The following is an 18,636-nucleotide window of genomic DNA, read 5'->3' as shown; positions in this document are numbered from 1 at the left end:
ACATAAATTCTCTTCCGTGCTGACTGACACTTGCGGGCATCGGTTGTCTTCGGGCATCACCTAGCGGCCACTGTTATGGGAAGTCGACGTGACGCGGAGGGAGGTCTCGCCGACTTCACCGAGCCTGGGGCAACTGGTTTCTCTCTCTCCCTTCCGGAGGCCCCTCCCTCTCTCCCTCGTTGCCTAGGGAACATCCGCCCTGGCGGGGGCCCTATTGTTCTTTGATCGGCGCTTTAGTTTTCTTTGTGTTTTGGCTTCTTTCGTGCGCATAGACTCTTCGACTTGGGCTTTAGTTTAATTTTCGAGTCGCCCCCACGGCTCCCCCACTACCCACGTCCCGTTACGTTCATTTAGTGAGTCAGTTAGGTGGGTTGCCCCCCAAACCCCTGCCCCCCCGCCTCCCAACACCCTGCTTGGAAACTTTCCGGATCCACCCCGGTGTGCCTCGGTCTTCTCTCCCCTTCCCCCACCCCTTGCCGGCGATCTCATGCTTGCCAGGCTGACATTTGCATCGGTGGGCGTCAGGCCTCACTCAGTGGCCACCGTTTTTGAAGATGGGGGCGGCACGGTCCCACTTCCCCAGAGGCAGCTTGGGCCGCCGATGGCGGAGCCCCTGACCCGCGTGGGCAAGCGGGCGGGTCTGCAGTTGTGGGGTTTCTCCCCCCGCTCCCCTCCTCAGGCCTCCCTCCCTGGGAAAGCTTCACCCTGGCTGGGTCTCAATCACCTTTTATCATGATGTTTTAGTTTCCCCTCCCTCCCTCCCTCCCTCCCTCCCTCCCTCCCTCCCTCCCTCCCTCCGGCCAGCAGAGTTTCACAATGGGAACGGCGTCACAGCTCTAGTCTGGGCCTTCTCAGTATTTGCCCGAAATAGAAACGCTTTCTGAAAACTAATACTTTGCTCACTTAAGATTTCCAGGGACGGTGGGGGGAGGGGGGACGGATAGCATGAGGAGATACACCTAATGCTAAATGACGAGTTAATGGGTGCAGCACACCAACATGGCACATGGATACATATGTAACACACCCGCACATTGTGCACGTGTACCCTAAAACTTAAAGTACGAAAAAAAGAAAAAAAGATTTCCAGGGACGGTGCCTTGGCCCGTGTTTGTTGGCTTGTTTTGTTTTGTTCGTGTTTTTCCTTTTTCGTATGTCTTTCTTTTCAGGTGAAGTAGCGATCCCCAGTTTTCAGGAAGACGTCTATTTTCCCCAAGACGTGTCAGCTGCTGTTTTCTCCTGTTGTTAACTAACGCTTTTCTGCATCTCTCCACGTGCAGTGAGAGCCGGTTGATGTTGACTATACTTCATAACATCTTATTTTCTAGAAATCCGTAAGCGAATGCTGCTGCTGCTCTTGTTGCTGTTGCTGTTGTTGTAGTTGTCGTCGTCGTCGTTGTCGTCGTCGTCGTCGTCGTCGTCGTTGTTGTTGTTCTTGTTGTTGTTTTCAAAGTATACCCCCGGCCACAGTTTATGGGATCAAAAGCATTATAAAATATGTGTAATTATTTCTGGAGCACGCCTTTCTTCCCCTTCTCTCTGTGTCTCTGTCTGTCTCTGTCTCTCTCTTTCTCTTTCTCTGTCTTCTCTCTCTCTCTGCCTGTCTGTTTCTCTCTGTCTCTGTCTCTCTCTCTTTCCGTTTCTCTCCGTCCGTCTCTGTCTTTCTCTGTCTGTCTGTCTCTCTCTTTCTTTCTCTCTGTCTCTCTCTCTGACTGTCTCTCTCACTGTGTCTGTCTTCCGTCTTACTCCCTCTCTCTGCCTGTTTGTCTGTCGGTCTGCCTCTCTCTCTCTCTCTCTCTCTCTCTCTCTGTCTGTCTGTTTCTCTCTGTCTCTGTCTCTCTCTCTTTCTGTTTCTCTCTGTCCGTCTCTGCCTTTCTCTGTCTGTCCGTCTCTCTCTATCTTTCTCTCTGTCTCTCTCTCTGCCGGTCTCTCTCACTGTGTCTGTCTTCTGTCTTACTCTCTTTCTCTGCCTGCCTCTCTCTCTCTCTCTGTCTCTCTTTCTGTCTGTTTCTCTCTGTCTCTCTCTGTCCGTCTCTGTCTTTCTCTGTCTGTCTCTTTGTCTGTCTGTCCGTCTTTCTCTTTTTTCTCTCTGTCTCTGTCTCTCTCTCTCACTGTGTCTGTCTTCTGTCTTATTCGCTTTCTCTGCCTGTCTGTCTCCCTCTCTCTCTCCCTCTCTGTCTATTTGTCTCTCTCTCTCTGCCCATCTGTTTCTCTCTCTGTCTCTGCCTGTCTCTCTCTCTTTCTGTGTCTGTCTTGTGTCTTACTGTCTTTCTCTGCCTGTCTGTCTGTCTCTCTCTGCCTCCCTGTCTGTCTGTTTCTCTCTCTCTCTCTCTCTTTGTCTGTGTCTCTCTCTTTCTGTCTGTTTCTCTCTGTCTGTCTGTCTGTCTTTCTCTCTCTCTGTCTCTTTTTCTCTGTCTGTCTCTTTCTTTCTCTCTGTCTGTCTGTCTCTGTCTCTCTCCCTCTCTCTCTCTCTCCCTCTGTGTGTGTCTGCCTTCCATCTTACTCTCTTTCTCTGCCTGTCAGTCATCCTGTCTGTCTGTCTCTCACTCTGTCTGTCTCTCTCCCTCTCTCTCTCTCTCTCCCTCTGTGTGTGTCTGCCTTCCATCTTACTCTCTTTCTCTGCCTGTCAGTCATCCTGTCTGTCTGTCTCTCACTCTGTCTGTCTCTCTCCCTCTCTCTCTCTCTCTCCCTCTGTGTGTGTCTGCCTTCCATCTTACTCTCTTTCTCTGCCTGTCTGTCTGTCTCTCACTCTGTCTGTCTCTCTCCCTTCCTGTCTCCCTGTTTCTTTCTGTTTCTTTCGGTCTCTGTCCATCTCTGTCTTTCTCTATCTCTCTCTCTGTCTTTCTCTCTTTGTGTATCTTTGTCTCTCTCTGTCTGTCTCTCTCTATCTCTATCTCTGTCTCTGTCTCTCTGTCTCTCTCTCTCTCTCTCTCTCTCTCTCTCTCTCTCTTGCTCGCTCGCTCGCTCGCTCTCTGGCTCTCGCTATCTCCCGCCCTCTCTTTCTTTGCAAAATAAGCTCAAGTACATCTAATCTCATCCATTACCAAGGCCTGAATTCTTAGCATCAGACATCCCAGATTTGATCTCCCTACAGAATGCTGTACAGAACTGGCGAGTTGATTTCTGGACTTGGATACCTCATAGATACTACATATGAATAAAGATCCAACCCTAAAATCTGGAGTTGCTTCTCCCTCGACAGTCTCGAAAGATCATGCCTCTGTTCACCTAGGATGCTGGGAGGGTTTTCTCAATGTGCATCTGCCCGTGTCCTAAGTGACCTGTGACCGAGCCCCGTCCGTTCTGTCTCAAATATGTATCTGCAGACACTTCTCTCCATTTCCACAACTACCCACGGCCCCCTGTGGAACCACTGGCTCTTTGAAAAAAAAAATCCCAGAAGTGGTTTTGGGTTTTTGGCTGGAGGCCTAAGCCTGCTGAGAACTTTCCTGCCCAGGATTCTGTGTGAACAAAAGTGCCTCTGCTGGGAGCTGGGATCCTCGGGACGGTGCTTGCTAGCGCTGGATGAGTCTCTGGAAGGACGCACGGGACTCCGCAAAGCTGACCTGTCCCACCGAGGTCAAATGGATACCTCTGCATTGGCCCGAGGCCTCCAACGTACATCACGGTCACCGACCGTCACCGTCAGCATCCCTGTGAGCCTGCCCAAGGCCCCGACTCTGGGGAGACTCCTGGGAGCCCGGCCTTGGTCGGCTAAAGTCCAGAGGCACGGTGACTTCCACCCACAAGGTCCCCACTGAACTGCGAAGATGTGGAGCGTAGGTCAGAGAGGGGACCGGGGTGGGGGGTGGGGGAGACGTCCTGACAGGCGAGGAGTTCCCTAGGCTCTGGCCACCCCACCCACGTCCCACGTCCCGGGCACCCGCGGGACACCGCCGCTTTATCCCCTCCTCTGTCCACAGCCACCCCCACCACACCCCGCAACCCACGCACACACGCTGGAGGTTACAAAACCACACGGCGTGAATAGGGCCTGGCGGAGCGAGAGCCCATTTCACGAGGCGGGGCGGGGCGGGGCGGGGCGGGGCGGGGGGTGGGGTGCGGGTTGTGGGGTCTGTAGAGAGCCCGATTCTCCCTCTTGGGTGGCTACAGGCTAGAAATGAATATTGCTTCTTGGGCGGAGGGGCTTCCTTAGGCCATCACCGTTTGCGGGACTATCTCTCAAACCCTCCCTTGAGGCCACAAAATAGATTCCGCCCCACCCCTCGACGTTCCCCGCCCCGGTGCTGGATGTATCCTGTCAAGAGACCTGAGCCCGACACGTTGAGCTAAACACCTTCATTGGCTTTGCGTGTTTGTTTCTTTCTGAGATGGAGTCTTGCTCTGTCGCCCAGGCTGGAGTGCAGTGGCGTGACCTCGGCTCACTGCACCCTCTGCCTCCTGGGTTCAAGTGATTCTCCTGCCTCAGCGCCACCAGGCCCGGCTCATTTTTTTATTTTTAGTAGGCACGGGGTTTCACCCTGTCTCATTGGTTTTTACTGGAGATTCTAGATTCGAGCCACAGCTAATGCCGTGCCACAGAAAGACTTCTTTTTTCTTTTTTTTTTTTTTTTGAAAGCGCAACGTATCTGCTGTATTTGAGTGGCTTCGTATATCATTGTAGTTGTGTTATAGATGAAGAAAAGGTATTAAACCCCGTGCTGATGATAGTGAAAGCGAAAACGAAGGAAAGGCTACCTATTTTGTAGTTAAAATATAGTGGCTCAGAATTCAGAGCTACCTAAATACGTCAGCATTTACACTCTTCCTAGGAAAAGCTTGCCGATCTGAATATTCCTCCTTTAAAGACGATTTTTGATAGGGTGAAGTTTTTTAAGAATGCGACTCCTGCAAAATAGCTGAACAGACAATACGCATTGACAGAAAACAACACGAGGATCCCCCGGACTTGGGAAAAAAATCAAAAACAACACAAGTCTCATGAAGAACTGAGTTCTTAAAATATGACGGAGAACATAGCTATCGGAAGAGAAGGCGGTATCGGCAAGTTGATTGTTACGTTGGTCAGCAATAGCTAGCACTATGTTTTTGGCCACCTTTCAGGCCATGTAACTACTACAGCAAAATGAGACAGAATCCGTTAAACAACATATTCACAAATCAAAAAATGTTTTAGTAATAGAATGCTTCAGATTTAGAAGCAAATCAAATGATACAACTCCACTGCTGTAATACTTAACCCCAAAGATAACCGTATCTGACAAAAAAAAACTACCACAGAGTTATGACTTCAGAATTATAGTTTCTCCTGGTATTTATTTATGTTTTTTTTTTTTTTTTTAATTTTTTTTTTTTTCCTTCAGACGGCCTCTCGCTCTGTCGCCCAGGCTGGAGTGCAATGGGGTGATCTCGGCTCACTGCCGCCTCCACCTCCCGGGTTCAAGCGATTCTCCTGCCTCAGCCTCCCGCGTAGCTGGGACTACAGGCGCCCTCCACCACGGCCACCTAAGTTTTATACTCTTAATACGGACAGGGTTCCACCACGTTGGCCAGGATGGTCTCGATCTCTTGACCTTGTGACCCGCCCGCCTCGGCCTCCGAAAGTGCCGGGATGGCGGCAGGCGTGAGCCACCACGTCCGGCCTTCTCTTGATGTGTAAACTATTTCTTTTCTTTTCTTTCTTTTTTTTTTTTTTTTTTTTTTGAGACGGAGTCTCGCTCTGTCGCCCGGGCTGGAGTGCAGTGGCGCGATCTCGGCTCACTGCAAGCTCCGCCTCCCGGGTTCACGCCATTCTCCTGCCTCAGCCTCCCGAGTAGCTGGGACTACAGGCGCCCGCCAACACGCCCGGCTAATTTTCTGTATTTTTAGTAGAGACGGGGTTTCACCGGGTTAGCCAGGATGGTCTCGATCTCCTGACCTCGTGATCCGCCCGCCTGGGCCTCCCGAAGTGCTGGGATGACAGGCTTGAGCCACCGCGCCCGGCCACCTGATGTGTAAACTATGAAGTCGGTCCAGAAAAATACAACCAATGTCAACGGCACGTATGGTGTTGAGGCAGAAGTAGGACCAAACGTTTTCGTATCTTATTCGGTTGATAACAATATGACCTAGGCAGTAATTTCCGATGTGTCTACTGATACGCAAGTACAAAACAGTAAAACGGAGATACTGCTAAATAAAAGGGTACACTGACTTCTTAATAGTAACTCCATCAACTGGAACACTGTCAAAAAGCAGCAACCAGTGAATCGTTGCAATATTTTTTTCTATTATCCGATAAGTGGATTATGCTGTTCCTTTCCAATTTCCCAAGCACTTTTTGTCCCCATCACCATTTCGGTGTTCAAAGAAAAAGTAACACATCCAGTCACAAAACTAAAGAAACACACACACAAACGAAAGACAACTACAGTATCTGCAAAAGTTTGGTAGAAGACTGCAACTGTTGAGTATAAGGATCTGGTATTCCATTATCGGGAGTTAATTTAAGAGTTTGTTAAAGACATACATTTCGTAAGAGAGCATTTCAGTTAGACGTTATTGACCAGTATGTACCATCCCTAGGTATCTGTAACCAAATTCATGGCAATAAAGAGCTATCTAACGAGAAAAATCAGCGAGCACCGGCACCGTCGATAAGAGCTTGTCTTTACACTTCATTGCCGCTTACCATGCGTTACAATGTCTAGGATGGACTCTGATAGCATTTCGAAAACAAGCTAATGCTTTGTCCCATTCTACAGTGAAGACAAACTCCCGCCCTAATGCAGTAGAGGCCTAAGCATGATTTGGATCCACTTCGATAGCTCTCTGGAAGAATTTAATTGCCATATCGTGTCCCCGTTGCAAGCGGAAACAGTTCCCTGCGGCACGCCAGGCCTCTGGCTGGCGAATTTTTATCCACGTCTGTCAAGTCTTTTGACAGAACTCAAAGAGCAACATCTTTTTGAGGATGCCAGAGTGTTGCGGAGCAGAGCTCCATGCCTTCGACCCTGTAATTCTCCATCCTTCTAACCTCTGAGAAGATTCTTTCAGCTTGCGTGGACTCTGAAAGCTCAAAATAGGCCCTTCCGATGTGGCACAGTACCCTACCGGCATCGTGGTGGGGAGAAGGTGGATGGCTCCAAATATCGACAGCTTGTGTGCAGTGGTGAGAACACAAAGCTACATAACCTTTCCCCCTTTCACGAAGAAGGCTCATCAAGCCTTCGGCTGCTGCTTTTCGTAGATTAAAAGCCTGAATCTGAGGTGTGATTGCGGATATTTTCCCTTCTGAAATGATGGAAGAGTCCAATTTTGTCATTTCCAGGCTGCCATCGATGTGAGGTCGAGTTACTCCTCCTTCGTTAGTTTTACTTTTTGTTTTTCTGTTTGGGATTTCAGGTGGACACTTCATTTTTAACTTTTTTCCTATTCTCCTTGGTTGTGGAGCTGTCACTAGTCAAGAGTCATGGATTTCTTCGAGGCAGTGCATTTAGGGGAGATGCCACAGTGGGGCTCGATACCTGAGGTGATGCCCTTGTTTGTGGACCAGAACTTTGTGTTTTTGCAAGAATTGGAGTTACCTCTCGGCTATGTCCACTCTGTGAGAAGACAGACTGTGCTCCAGTTCGGCCGATTCTGGCAACAGGCTTTTTTGAAGGGGCTCCGGTGGATGGCACGTCAGTGACAGGAGGTGTCTAATACTAGTGTAGTTTTGTAAATAGGATCCATCCATCTCCCGGACTTGGGGTTTCTAATGGCAAAATCCCAACACTTGGAGTTAATGGACTAACAGCTGCTGGTCGTCCTGATAAACTTCGACCAGCTTTTGGCTTCTTTTGAACCTGCGTAGATAATATGGAAGTTCCTGTTCCCAGTGGGACGGTATCAGGTGAAATGACAGCTGAATCAATGGAAGACACTGGGGAATCTGTATTCAAGGAGTACTTTGAATTGGAAGATTCTCAATTCAATCTGTTTAATTCAATTGTGTCCTGGGGTGTTTCCGTAAGAAGGGTCTCAGGCTGTCTGTGACATAAACTATGACGAGGTACTTGTGTGGTGCAACGGTTGGGCAGACCGTTGCTAAAGTTCTGTAAAGATGTGAATTTAAACGTTTGGTCAGGATCCGGCTTTTCACCTATTTCACAGAATGATTCAAAGGGATACCAGAAGAAAGGCTTGAAACGAAGGCCCTTTGGGTAACACTCCGATGCTTTGGCAAGCGGATCTGTCTTGCGATATACGTGTCCCAACGATGAGAGAGTAAAGCAAGCCGAATCACCAAACTCAATAACATATGAGTAACGATATCATCATGGCTTTTCTGTTTATTAAACACCCCACCGGATAAGATTCGTTCGCCTTCTGCAAGCTTGCTGAGATCAAGACGACATTTTGCAAGCAGGTATTTGCATTGAGGTGTAGCACAACTGTGTCCTTTCAAGAGTCTATATGCTTTGTAGGCCTTTCCTGAGCGGTAAGAACAGGTCTCCAGTAAAAACGAGGCTTCCTCTGAGTGTACTTCTGCATAAAGGCGTTCTGCGAGGAAAACCGCATCTCGGTAAGCATAGCGGTTTAGTGCTTGCCATATAGCTGCCCGGACGGGTTCCTGCAGCACCGTCATCCTCCGGGCTCAGGCCCACTTCCTTTCTGCAGTGCCTGAGGCACACCCCCCCGCCCCCTCCCCCCGTAGCGGCTCCTGGGCCTGCCGGCCCCGGCTCATTTAAAGTCACCAGCGACAGTTACCAGGGGATGGGGGAGGCCGAGCAAGAAATGACTTCTTTATCCTGCGGACTCCGGAGAGCCCGGCCCCTTGTGACCCATTGTAAACCGAGAGTCACCTCACGTTTGGAAACACGGGGTTTCCATGTTTCCGCTCCCAAGTTCGGTGGAGGGATGTGGCATGTAGGACGAAGGACTCTCTTCCTTCTGATTCGGTCTGCACAGTGGGGCCTAGGGCTGGGGCTCTCTCTGTGCGGACGGCGGACTCCCTCTACCTTGGGTTCCATCGGGCCCCACCCTGGAACACGGGCCTTGGCAGATTCTGGCCCTTCCTGGCCCTCAAGTCGCTGTCAGAAACCCCATCTCCGGCTCGGATGCCCCGAATGGCTGTGGCTCGCACCGCTCTGGAAACATTGGAAATCTCTCCTCTACGCGTGGCCACCTAAAACCACAGGAGCTCGGGACACACGTGCTTTCGGAAGAGAATGCTGAGAGTCTCTTGCCGACTCTCTCTTGACTTGAGTCCTTCATGGGTGTGTGGTTAAGACGTAGTGAGACAAGACGTATTAACTCGGGCCGGGTGCTGGTGGCTCACGCCTGCAACCCCAGCACTTTGGGAGGCCGAGGCCGTAGGATCCCTTGAGGAATCGCCTAACCCTGGGCAGGTTGAGGCTGCAGCCAGTGAGCCATAATGAATGGTGTCACTGCACTCCAGTCTGGGCGAAAGACAGTGAGGCCCTGTCACAGGCAGGCAGGCAGGCAGGCAGGCAGGCAGACAACAGCTGTATTATGTTCTTCTCAGGGTAGGAAGCAAAAATAACAGAACACAGCACTTAATTTTTTGGGGGGCGGGGGAAGGAGTTTCACTCTTGGTGCCCACGCCGGAGTGCAATGGCACCATCTCGGCTCGCCGCAACCTCCACCTCCCGTGTTCAAGTGACTCTCCTGCCTCAGCCTCCTGAGTAGCTGGGATTACAGGCATGGGCCACCACACCCGGCTGATTTTGTATTGTTAGTAGAGACGGCATTTCTCCATGTGGGTCAGGCTGGTCTCGAACTGGCGACCCCAGTTGATCTGCCCGCCTCGGCCTCCCAAATTGCTGGGATGACAGGCGTGAGCCATCGCGCCCGGCCGGCTACATTTTTTTTTTTTTTTTTTTTAGTTTTCAATTTTAATCCATGTATTTACTGACATTTATTTATTTATTTATTTATTTATTTATTTGTTTGTTTGTTTGTTTCTTTTCGAGACAGACTCTCGCTCTGTTGCCCAGGCTGGAGTGCAGCGGCGCGATCTCGGCTCACTGCAAGCTCTGCCTCCCGGGTTCACGACCTTCTGCCCCAGCCTCCCAAGTAGCTGGGACTACAGGCGCCCGCCGCCGCGCCTGACTAACTTTTTGTATTTTGAGTAGAGACGGGGTTTCACTGCGGTAGCCACGATGGTCTCGATCTCCTGACCCCGTGATCCGTCCGTCTGGGCCTCCTAAAGTGCTGGGATGACAGGCGTGAGCCACCGCCCCCGGCCTATTTATCTATTTATTAACTTGGAGTCCAAGTTATGAAACCAGTTAGTTTTTGTGTTTTTTTTTAGGGACGAGGTTTCGCCACGTTGCCAAAGGCTTGGATCGAGGGATCCACCTGCCCTTGGCCTCCCAAAACTGCGGGGATGACAGGCGTGGACCTACCGCGCCCGGCTTCCCCACCTCCCCCCCGCCCCCACCCGCTTGTCTTCCCGCCGACAGTTTCACGGCAGAGTGCTTGGCTGGTGTGCTTAAATTCATTCTAAATAGAAATTTAGGACGTCACCTTCTGGCCTCACGGACTCTGAGCTGAGGAGTCCCCTGGTCTGTCTACCACAGGACCGTACACGTCAGGAGGACAAAAATCGTTTAAAATAAGTAATTTTGTGTTACAGACATACACGGATATACCAAAAACGCAGAAACCAGTCTTTTAGAAATGGCCTCAGTCCCGGTGTCTGTGCCAGTGATTCTTTTCGATTTGGACCTTGAGGGAGAGAATTCCCAGTCGGTCTCTGGTCTCTGCACGGAAGTTCCAGATGATCCGATGGGTGGGGGCTCAGGCTGCCTCCCCCCAGAGTCCCTGGTCGAGTAGTTGTGGGGATCGCCTGGGAGGGCGCGGTGACCCACTGTGCTGTGGGGGCCTCCATCCTTCCCCCTCCCCCATCCCCCTCCAGGCGATCCCAATTCATTCCGGGCTGACACTCTCATTGGTAGACGTCGGGCATCACCTAGCGGCCACTGTTACTCTGAAAAGGGAGGCCTCACAGAGGAAGGAATCTCAGGCCGCCTGCGCACAGCCTGGGGCAACTGTGTCTTCTCCACCGCCCCCACCCTCATCTCCAACTTCCTCCCTCCCTTGTTGCCAAGGGAAGCGCCACTTCGACGACTGGGTCTGATGGACGTTTGGTCAGGCCAAAACAAACAAACAAAGAAAATAACATAAAACTAAATAAATAAAATAAGTCAACACCATACAGTACGGTACGGTACGGTACGGTACGGTACGGTACGGTACGGTACGGTACGGTACGATACGATACGATACGATACAATACGATACAATACAATACGATACAATACGATACAATACGATACAATACAATAGGCCGGGCACGGCGGCTCATGCCTGTAATCCCATCACTTTGGGAGACAGAGCTGGGCGCGTCACCTGAGGTCGGGAGTTGGAGACAAGCCTGAAAAACATGGAGAAATCCCGTCTCAATTGAAAATACAAAATTAGCCCGGCGTGGTGCCACATGCCTGTAATCCCAGCTGCTAGGAAGGCCGAGGCAGGAGAATTGCTTGAACCCGGGAGGCGGAGGTTGCGGTGAGCCGAGATCGCGCCATTGCACTCCGGTCTGAGCAACAACAGCGAAACTACGTCTCCGAAAAATAAAATAAAATAAATAAACCCATAAATAAAAATCCATCAAGAAAATAAAAATAAAATAAAATAGAATAAAATAAATAAATAGGCCCTGTGCCGTGGCTCAAGCCTGTCATCCCAGCACTTCGGGAGGCCGAGGCCGGTGGATCACGAGGCGGTCAGACCAGCAGGGCCAGTATGGTGAAACCCGGTCTCTACTCAAAATACACAAAATTAGCCGGGCGCGGTGCTGTACGTCTGTAATCCCGGCTACTCGGGAGGCCGAGCTGAGGCAGGAGAATCGCTTGAACCTGGAAGGCGGAGGTTGCAGTGAGCCGAGATCGCGCCACTGCACCCCAGCCTGGCCGACAGAGCGAGACTCCGTCTCAAAACAATAAAAAGAAAAATGAAATGAAACAAAATAATTAAAAAGTGAGTTTCCGGGAGAAGAGGAAAAAAAGAAAACGAGCCCACAGTGACATACACATACGCCTCTCGCCTTTCGAGGCATCAAACACGTTACGAATGATGCGTGAGTTTTTTGGTAACTGAATCTTTTTTTATTATCATGAGTTATATTTCTGAGACGGAGTCTCGGAGGACCGCCCTCCCTCCGTCCCACTCCCTGGTTGCCCAGACAATCTCAGAGACAGACCCTGGCTGGGCCAGATGGTTCTTCTCTTTGATCCTTTGTTTCCTTGTCTTTCTTCGTGTCTTTAACCCGCGTGGACTCTTCTGTTCGGGTTTTACAGACGGCAGCCCCACTTTAGGCCTTGTTAGTGGTGACTTTCCTGATTCTCCCCAGATGTAGTGAAAGCAGGTAGATTTGCCTTGCCTTTTCTTCTTTCTTTCTTTCTTTCTTTCTTTCTTTCTTTCTTTCTTTCGTTCTTTCTTTCGTTCTTTCTTTCTTCTTTCTTTATTTCTTGTTTCATTTTTTCCTTTAGTTTTTTTTGGAGACGGAGTTTCACTCTCGTTGCCCAGGCTGGAGTGCAATGGCGCCATCTCGGCTCACCGCAACCTCCGCAACCCAGGTTCAAGCGATTCTCCTACCTCAGCCTCCCGAGTAGCTGGGATTACAGGCCTGCACCACCACGCCCGGCTAATTTTGTAGTTTTAGTAGAGACGGGGTTTCTCCATGTTGCGGCTGGACTCAAACTCCTGACCTCAGGTGATCCTAGCACCTCGGCCTCCCAAAGTGTGGGGATTACAGGTGTGAGCCACCGTGCCTGGCCTCTTTCCTTCTCTTTCTTTCTTTCTTTCTTTCTTTCTTTCTTTCTTTCTTTCCTTCTTTCTTTCTTCCTTTCTTTCTTTCTTTCTTTCTTTCATTCTTTCTTCTTTCTTTCCTTTCTTTCTTTCTTTCTTTCTTTCTCTCTCTCTCTCTTTCTTTCCTTCTTTCTTTCCTTTCTTTCTTTCTTTCTCTCTCTCTCTCTCTTTCTTTCCTTCTTTCTTTCCTTTCTTTCTTTCTTTCTTTCTTTCTTTCTTTCTTTCTTTCTCTCTCTCTCTCTCTCTCTTTCTTTCTTCTTTCTTTCTTTCTTTCTTTCTTTCTTTCTTTCATCTTCTTTTTCTTTATTTTTTTTGACACAGAGTTTCACCCTTGTTGCCCAGGCTAGAGATCTCGGCTCACCGCAACCTCTGTCTCCCAGGTTCAAGCGACTCTCCTGCCTCCCTAGTAGCTGGGATTACAGGCATGTGCCACCATGCCCGGCTAATTTTGTATTCTTTGTAGAGATGGTGTTTCTTTACGTTGGTCAGGCTGGTCTCAAACTCCCAACCTCAGGTGATCCGCCTGCCTTGGCCTCCCAAAGTGCTGGGATTACCGGCGTGAGCCACCGTGCCTAGCCTCTTTCTTTCTTTCTTTCTTTCTTTCTTTCTTTCTTTCTTTCTTTCTTTCTCTTTCTTCTTTCTTTCTTGTTTCATTTTTTTCGTTTTTTTTTTTTTTTTTTGGAGACGGAGTTTCACTCTTGTTGCCCAGGCTAGAGATGTCGGATCACCGCAACCTCTGCCTCGCAGGTTCAAGCGACTCTCCTGCCTCCCTAGTAGCTGGGATTACAGGCGTGTGCCACCATGCCCGGCTAATTTTGTATTCTTTGTAGAGACGGTGTTTCTTCACGTTGGTCAGGCTGGTCTCAGACTCCCAACCTCCGGTGATCCGCCTGCCTTGGCCTCCCAAAGTGCTGGGATTACCGGCGTGAGCCACCGTGCCTAGCCTCTCTTTCTTTCTTTCTTTCTTTCTTTCTTTCTTTCTTTCTTTCTTTCTTTCTTCTTTCTTTCTTTCTTTCTTTCTTTCTTTCTTTCTTTCTTTCTTTCTTCTTTCTTTCTCTCTCTTTCCTTTCTTTTTCTTTCTTTCTTTCACTGTTTCTGTTTCTTTTTCCTTTCTCTTTCTTTCTTTCTTCTTTCTTCTTTCTTTCTTGTTTCATTTTTTTCCTTTTTTTTTTTTTTTTTTTGGAGACGGAGTTTCACTCTTGTTGCCCAGGCTAGAGATGTCGGATCACCGCAACCTCTGCCTCGCAGGTTCAAGCGACTCTCCTGCCTCCCTAGTAGCTGGGATTACAGGCGTGTGCCACCATGCCCGGCTAATTTTGTATTCTTTGTAGAGACGGTGTTTCTTCACGTTGGTCAGGCTGGTCTCAGACTCCCAACCTCCGGTGATCCGCCTGCCTTGGCCTCCCAAAGTGCTGGGATTACCGGCGTGAGCCACCGTGCCTAGCCTCTTTCTTTCTTTCTTTCTTTCTTTCTTTCTTTCTTTCTTTCTTTCCTTTCTTTCTTTCTTTCTTTCTTTCTTTCTTTCTTTCTTCTTTCTCTCTCTCTCTTTCCTTTCTTTTTCTTTCTTTCTTTCACTGTTTCTGTTTCTTTTTCCTTTCTCTTTCTTTCTTTCTTCTTTCTTCTTTCTTCTTTCTTTCTTGTTTCATTTTTTTCCTTTTTTTTTTTTTTTTTTTTTGGAGACGGAGTTTCGCTCTCGTTGCCCAGGCTGGAGTGCAGTGGCGCGATCTCGGCTCACCGCAACCTCCGCCTCCCAGGTTCAAGCGATTCTCCTACCTCAGCCCCCCGAGTAGCTGGGATTACAGGCCTGCGCCACCACGCCCGGCTAATTTTGTAGTTTTAGTAGAGACGGCGTTTCTCCATGTTGCGGCTGGACTCAAACTCCTGACCTCAGGTGATCCTCCCACCTCGGCCTCCCAGAGTGCTGGGATTACAGTTGTGAGCCACCGCGCCTGGTCTCTTTCTTTCTCTTTCTTTCTTTCTTTCTTTCTTTCTTTCTTTCCTTTTCTTTCTTTCTATCTTCTTTTTCTTTCTTTTTTTTTTTTGAGACAGAGTTTCACTCTTGTTGCCCAGGCTAGAGATGTCGGATCACCGCAACCTCTGCCTCGCAGGTTCAAGCGACTCTCCTGCCTCCCTAGTAGCTGGGATTACAGGCGTGTGCCACCATGCCCGGCTAATTTTGTATTCTTTGTAGAGACGGTGTTTCTTCACGTTGGTCAGGCTGGTCTCAGACTCCCAACCTCCGGTGATCCGCCTGCCTTGGCCTCCCAAAGTGCTGGGATTACCGGCGTGAGCCACCGTGCCTAGCCTCTTTCTTTCTTTCTTTCTTTCTTTCTTTCTTTCTTTCTCTCTTTCTCTCTTTCTCTTTCTTTCTTTCTCTTTCTTTCTTTCTTTCACTCTTTCTCTCTGTTTCTTTTTTCTTTCTCTCTTTCTTTCTTCCTTTCTTTTTCTTTCTTCTGTTTCGTCTTTTTGAGACAGTTTCACTCTTGTTTCACCGGCTGGAGTGCAATGGCGTGATCTTGTCTCACCGCACCATCCGCCTCCCGGGTTCCGGCGATTTTCCTGCCTCAGCCTCCTGAGTAGCTGGGGTTACAGGGATGCACCCCCACGCCTGGCTGAAGTTTTGTATTTTTAGCAGAGACGGGGTTTCACCGTGTCGGTCAGGCTGGTCTCCAACTCCCGACCTCAGGTGATGCGCCCACCTCGGCCTCTCAAAATGCTGGGATGACGGGCGTGAGCCACCGCGCCGGCCTATTGACTTCTCGTAGGGTAGGTCTTTTTTTCCATTTCTATGTATGTACGTACGTTTACAGATGTAGACGTTTTTATACTTTTATATATAAACGTGAGTGCTTGTGTTGATGGGTCTATGTATATACAGATGCTTACGTGGATGTGTAAGTCAACATATTTGTATACGATAAATACATATACCTATTCTACACAGATACGGGTGCTTCTACGTAAATAAGTAAATATCGATATATAAGCAGTTACATAGAAACACATACATTTGTTTCTGTATAAAGAATGTTATATATGCACGTTTATAAATAGATAAACGTGTTTGTGACTGTTTGTCTCCGTGTTCTTTCCTGCTCTCTTTCTCTCCTTTATGCTTTTCTTCCTTCCTTTCTTCCTTTCTCTCCTTCCTTACGTTTTTCTTCCTTCTTCCTTCCTTTCCCTCTTTCTGTTCTTTTTTCTTTCGTGCTTTCTGTGTGTTTCCTTCCCTGTCTTTGCTTCTTTTGTCCTTCCTCTCTGTTTGTGTTTCCCTTCTTGCCTTCGTGTCTTTCCTCGTTCTTTCTCTCTTTTTTCATGTTTCTTTCCTTTCTATCTCTCTTTGTAAAATGGAATGTTTAAGAAGTTTTGTTTCTTCGTCTCCGTTTTTTAAATGGTCTCTGTGTTCTCCATTTTCTTCCTCCCTCCCCGCTCCCTTCCCTCCCTCCTTTCCTTTCACCGTCTGTCTCTTTTCTGCGTTCCCTCCCTGCCTCCCTTCCTCCTTCCCCCCCTGCCTCCCTCCCTCCCTCTTTCTCTTCCTCTGTCTGCCTTTGTGTGGGCTCTCGAAGAGCCTACGCATTCTGCGTCTCCCTGTGTCCTCAACGACCCGCGACCGAGTCCTCGTTTGTCCTGTCTCTCTCCCTCCCTCCCTCCCTCCCTCCCTCCCTCCCTCCGAGATGCATCTCCAAACACCCAGACGCCGTGAGTTGTCTTCTGACTCTGTCGCGGTCGATGCGGAGACGCGCTTTGGGGACGGTTTCTGTGGAGATGGGGGAGAGGGGCTGCGTTTTCGGCCCCGGGAAGAGCTTCTCGACTCACGGTTTCGGTTTTGCGGTCCACGGGCCGCCCTGCCGACCGGATCGCTCTCGCTGACGTTGGCGACGGTTGTCGGGCTCCATCTGGCGGCCGCTTTTATACCGTCCTCTGGGCTTCCGGAGCTGCGGTGGCAGCTGCCGAAGGAGGGGACCGTCCCTGCTGTGAGCGAGGCAGAGCTCCGGAAAGCCCGCGGTCGTCAGCCGGGCTGGCCCGGTGGCGCCAGAGCGGTGGCGCGTCGCCTGTGACTCAGAGCTCGGGCGTGCAGGTTTATGTGGGGGAGAGGCTGTCGCTGCGCTTCTGAGCCCGAGCCGGGTGTGGGGACTGCCCGGGCCGGTCGACCAGCACGCCGCGGCTCCCGAGGCCCGAGCCGCGACCCGCGGGGACCGGCCGCGCGTGGCCCGGGAGCCTGGGGACGCCATTTGCCGGGCCCGCGCGCGTCCTGGCCGTCTGAGGCGGCGGTCGAATTTGTTTCCGCGTCCCCGTGGGGGAGCCGGGGACCGTCCTGCCCCCGTCCCTCGGGTGCCGGGGAGCGGTCCCTCTGCCAAGTCATCTTTTCTGGCGAGTCCCCGTGAGGAGTCGGGGAGCGCTCCCTGAGCGCGCGTGCGGCCCCGAGAGGTCACGCCCGGCCGGCCTTCGGTCCCCCGCGTGTCCCGGTCGTACGAGGGGCCGGCCGAAAATGCTTCCGGGTCTCGCTCCGGAGATGCGGGCCGGCCCCTGCGTGTGGCACGGGTGGCCGGGAGGGCGTCCCTGGCCCGGGGCTGCTCCCGCGTGTGTCCTGGGGTAGACCAGAGGGTCCGGGGTGCTCCGTGTCTGGCTGCGATGGTGGCGTTTTTGGGGACAGATGTCCGTGTCGTGGGTCCCCTGGGCCGGCGGCGGTGTCGGTGACTCGCCCTCCTGCCCCCGGGGCAGGTATATCTCTCACTGCGAGTCGGCATTTTGGGCCACCGGGTTATTGCTGACACGCTGTCCTCTGGCGACCTGTCGCTGGAGAGGTTGGGCCTCTGGATGCGTGCGGGGCTCTGGCCTACCGGTGACCCGGCTAGCCGGCCCTGCTCCTGCTTGAGCCGCCTGCTGGGGCCCGTGAGCCTGCTGCTCTCTCGTGCATACGAGCGCCCCGACTCCCGCCCCCCGGTGCCGGCCCGGGTCCGGGTCTCTGACCCCCCGCCTGGGGGCGGCGGGGAAGGCGGCGAGGGCTACCCTGCCCCCGTGCGCTCCCCGCTGCGGGCACCCGGGGCGGCCGTGACAACCCCACCCCGTTGGCTCCGTGCCGCGCGTGTCAGGCGTCCTCGTTTCCGCTGGGTTGTCCGCCGCCCCTCCCCCCCCCCCCCCCAGAGCGGGGAACGGCCGGGCTGATCGGCTCGCTGGCTGGCCGGCTGGCCGCCTCCCGCTCCTTGGGGGGGGGCTCCTCGTGATCGATGTGGTGGCGTCATGCTCTCCCGGGCAGGGTCCGAGCCGCGACGGGCGAGGGGCGGACATTCGTGGCGAATGGGACCGTTCTTCTCGCTCCGCCCGCGGGGGCCCCTCGTCTCTCCTCCCCGCCTGCGGGTGGTGCGCTGGGGAAGGCGAGGGGCGCGGAACCCGGCCCGACCTCGCTGTCCCGTCCCTGCCTTCCGCCACGCGGCGTGGGTCGGCGGGGTCCTCTGACGCGGCGGGCACCCCTCGCTCTCGCCTCCTGTGGTTGTCGACTCGCGGGCGGCCCCCCTCCGCGGCGGTGGGGTGCCGTCCCGCCGGCCCGTCGTGCTGCCCTCTTGGGGGTCGCGCGAGCGTGGGCTCCGCCTGGGCCTTTGCGGTGCTCCTGGAGCGCTCCGGGTTGTCCCTCAGGTGCCCGAGGCCGAGCGGTGGTGTGTCTTTCCCGCCCCCGGCGCCCCCTCTTCCGGTCGCCGCCGCGGCGTCCGCGCGTGGGTCCTGAGGGAGCTCGTCGGTGTCGGGGGGTCGAGGCGGTGGAGTGAGACGCGCCCCTCCCACGCGGGGAAGGGCGCCGCGTGGTCCGGCGAGCGCACGTGCCCC

At 52.0% G+C, this 18,636-nt stretch overlaps 1 pseudogene; it reads right to left on the bottom strand.

Annotated features, from left to right (window-relative positions):
- Window positions 1-6,410: 6,410 nt before the first annotated feature.
- Window positions 6,411-8,649, bottom strand: LOC129477584 (cell division cycle protein 27 homolog; annotated as a pseudogene).
- Between the last annotated feature and the right edge of the window lie 9,987 nt (window positions 8,650-18,636).

Source organism: Symphalangus syndactylus, chromosome 21 (assembly GCF_028878055.3).
Source record: "Symphalangus syndactylus isolate Jambi chromosome 21, NHGRI_mSymSyn1-v2.1_pri, whole genome shotgun sequence".
NCBI classification, from domain to species: domain Eukaryota; kingdom Metazoa; phylum Chordata; class Mammalia; order Primates; family Hylobatidae; genus Symphalangus; species Symphalangus syndactylus.
This window is presented reverse-complemented; position numbering and strand designations above follow the sequence as displayed.